The 3265-nt window shown below is 53.0% G+C and overlaps 1 pseudogene; it reads right to left on the bottom strand.

Moving 5' to 3' along the window:
• Positions 1 to 549: 549 nt before the first annotated feature.
• Positions 550 to 2549, bottom strand: LOC108298818 (annotated as a pseudogene).
• Positions 2550 to 3265: the final 716 nt, after the last annotated feature.

Here is a 3265-nt window from a genome sequence, read left to right on the forward strand (position 1 = left end):
GAACTGGGTGCTGCCTGTCATTCTGCCAGTGGCACAAGAATTGGTCTGAACAGGAAGGACCAGGGGACCTTGACCTCTTAACTCTCTGGGACTGGCCCAGCAGGGGCACCTGGCACCTCTGTAGAGTCAGAGCATCACATGCACAGGTGCCCACACTCACAGGGGTCAGGGAGTGGCCTTGCTACTCTATTTATGGCTATTCTGAGAGGCTGTGACCTGTTTCTCCAGTCGAGCCTTAACCCTTCACGGGGTTTGCAGCCAGTCTTCTGGAAGCTCTCTCTGCCCACCTCAAAGAGTCAGGACCAGCAACGCGTCCAGAGCCTTTACTTGCAAATACCAACTTTCCAGACTGTCCCCAAAGGGAATGTTCTTTCTTTCTCTTGTTTTCTACTTGATCCAAGGATCAGCTGTGCCTTCAACGCAGTTCCAGCTGAGTGAAGCTAAGGTATTTTCTGAACCAACAAAGATGATTTCAGGCTTGATGGCCCGAGGCATTCCTCTGATGAAACAACATTTCAAAAAAGACTTAAGTCCACTTGTGTATCTCCCTTGGGCCACAGACTGTCAGTAACTCCAAGGGCAAAGCTCCTTATACAAGGACACAAGACAGGAAGGGAGCCTTGGAAGCCAGGGCTAGCTGCCCCTTGCCCCAGCTTGGCTCTGGGCCACCCAGCCAGGAACCAAAAGTGACTTTCCTGACATGGAGACAACAGCAGTTCAAGTAGGACCTTCATCACCAAGGAGACCCAGCACCATTCAGGAGCCAGCACGTGAATCTAATAAGGTCCTCAAAGTCCATATGAAGACGTGGTAGACAGGGCTGCAGCAGCCTTGGCAGGGAAACCACTGAACACCAGGCTCCAGCCAAATGCAGCACAATTTTGTGGAAGTCTAGAAATGCTGACTGTCCTTAGGAACTGCTTAATGTTGAGAAAATGATACCAGTTCCATACACTGCTAGCTCTCCCCAAAACATAAGAGAGTCTCCACCAGAAGACGCAGGGTGGTAAGGCACAGCTCTCAGGAGGAGGGAGCCCAGGGCGAGGGAAAGTTGTAGAGTTGGCTGAAAGTCTGAATAGTGCCAGCTCCACTGTACACTGGCTGTGTGATCCCTGGGGAGCCCCTCAACCTTTCTGAGCTAGGATATAAGACTCCAACCTTGGCCTCCTGCTGAAAGCTGAGACGACTGGTACACAGCTTAAGCGTGAGGTCAGGCACACGACAGGTGCTCTCCCTAAGGGCTTCACGAGCGACTCAGCAGTGCAAAGCCACTGGGAGAGTGGGGGAATGTGAGGCTGCAGGCTTGGCAAACCCATTGGTCCCATTTGTCATTTATCTACAAGGGCCAGAGACTCTTGACAAAGACACTTGCAAAGGAGACAAGACCATTAGGAAAATCAAGCTGGCCAGACACAAATCTCTCCTTGGAGTAAGTTTTTCCAGATTGCTCCTAATAGCTAACTCGGCAGCTGCGGGCATTTTTTGGACATGATCCATAGACCTTTCACTTCCTATGGGCCATGCTTCTGATTCTCCGGAGTTAATATTCGATCCCAATTTTGTTCAAAGAGTTCTAATATCTTCTCCATGTGGTGGTCAGCCTCAATCACCAGAACAGGGGCAGCTACGGGAAAAAGGCTGCCTTTGATGAGCCACTTCTCATGGAGATGGTGAATTGCTTTCAGGTATTCCAGTGGAATGACCTTTTCCTCTTCCCTGCATCTCCTCTTTAACCTCAGGATTGGTCTGAAGGTAAACTATCAAATCAACGGACACATCCATGTTCCTCAAGATCCAGTCAAACCATTCCGACAGAACTATATAGTCCATTTCTGGCATCTTCCCACTACTTCTATACAGGTTTTCTACAAAAATGTATCTTGCGCTGCGAATCGACCTCTCCATCAACCGTACAGATGACATCTGAGGACGAGTATGCATATCAAGCATAGTGAGCTGCACATACTTCTGAAGCGTAAGGCCCCAGTGAGAGGCATCATGATACATCAGACACAGAGGATTGTGGCCATGGACATTTCTCCACTTGGACATGGGCTCCCTTAACACCTAGACGTCTGTCGCTTTAGAGAGGAACTCCAGGCATGTCGTCTTCCCCCTTGCAATATTGCCCTCTACACAGATCACTAATTTTTTCTCTTTTTCCTGTTCTCTATTTAGTACATTATACTTTGCATTTTCCACATGTCATCTGTTTAGATCTTCACAGACTGGGCGTTCAGCAAGTGGAAAGGCAGAGCGGCCTCCACTGGCGGTGCACGGGGAAGAGAGGGCAGCGGGCGTGGGTTTAGGACTGGGACCCAGGTGTTCCTCTATGCCCAGGGCGGGCATCGCTGCCCATCCGCCCCACAGGTGGTTCTGAGGTGTCTCTCAACAGCCAGCTGTCGGATGCCAGAACTGGGCTATAAGAATCGCCCATTTCTGAATGGGTCCCCACTCCCGGGGAGGGCAGGAGAGCGCCGGGAGCGTAACCGCCCTCCCAACGCTGGCACCAGAGTGCGAGGAGAAGCGGCTTAGGCAGCTCCCAGTCCCCATCGCCCCCAAGGGCCGAAAACCGGGCCAGGAAACCCGAGTGTGGGCCAGATTGTTCAGAGCGGCCCCCGCCCCAGAGGGCAGGGGGTCCGTCCTCCTCTTTAAAGCCCCTCTGCCCATCGCGGAACAAGAGCCGGGCGCAGAACCCCACGGCCCCAGCGCTCGCTGCGGCCTGGCGCCCGGGTACCGATGGCCGCCACCGCCCCGCCTCAGCCGAGACGGAAATCTCGGCCTTGGGGGAGGTGTTTCTGGCTAGCGCGGGTTCCGGGATCCGAGGGGCGGGGACTAGGGGGGCGCTTGGGGCCCCTGGGAGACGGGGCCAAGACGCGCGTTACCAGAGGCCAGGCCCCGCGGTGCACCCTCAGCGCTTGGGGCCTGAGGCCGGGCTCCTGGGGCTCCCCTGCCCCCAGCAGCGCAGCGCCCGGGCGGCCCAGCCCCGCAGTGGCCGCAGCAGCATAGCCAGGTGAGCGGATCCCTGTGTATTTTAACTCTCACAATAGCATTGAGGTAGGTACTATTTTTATCAGTCTTTTATTTTATAAATGAGAAAATTGAGATACAGAGAGGTTAAGTAACTTGCTCAATACTGCATAGCTGGTAAGCAGAGAAGTCAGTATTAAATTATAGGCAGGGTGGCTCTGAAGTTCCAGTTGTTAGGCACTTGCTGTATTGCCACAGACACACATGCTGAACATTAATATTTGCTTACAAAATA

This window comes from Cebus imitator, unplaced genomic scaffold, assembly GCF_001604975.1.
Source record: "Cebus imitator isolate Cc_AM_T3 unplaced genomic scaffold, Cebus_imitator-1.0 Scaffold1105, whole genome shotgun sequence".
NCBI classification, from domain to species: Eukaryota; Metazoa; Chordata; class Mammalia; order Primates; family Cebidae; genus Cebus; species Cebus imitator.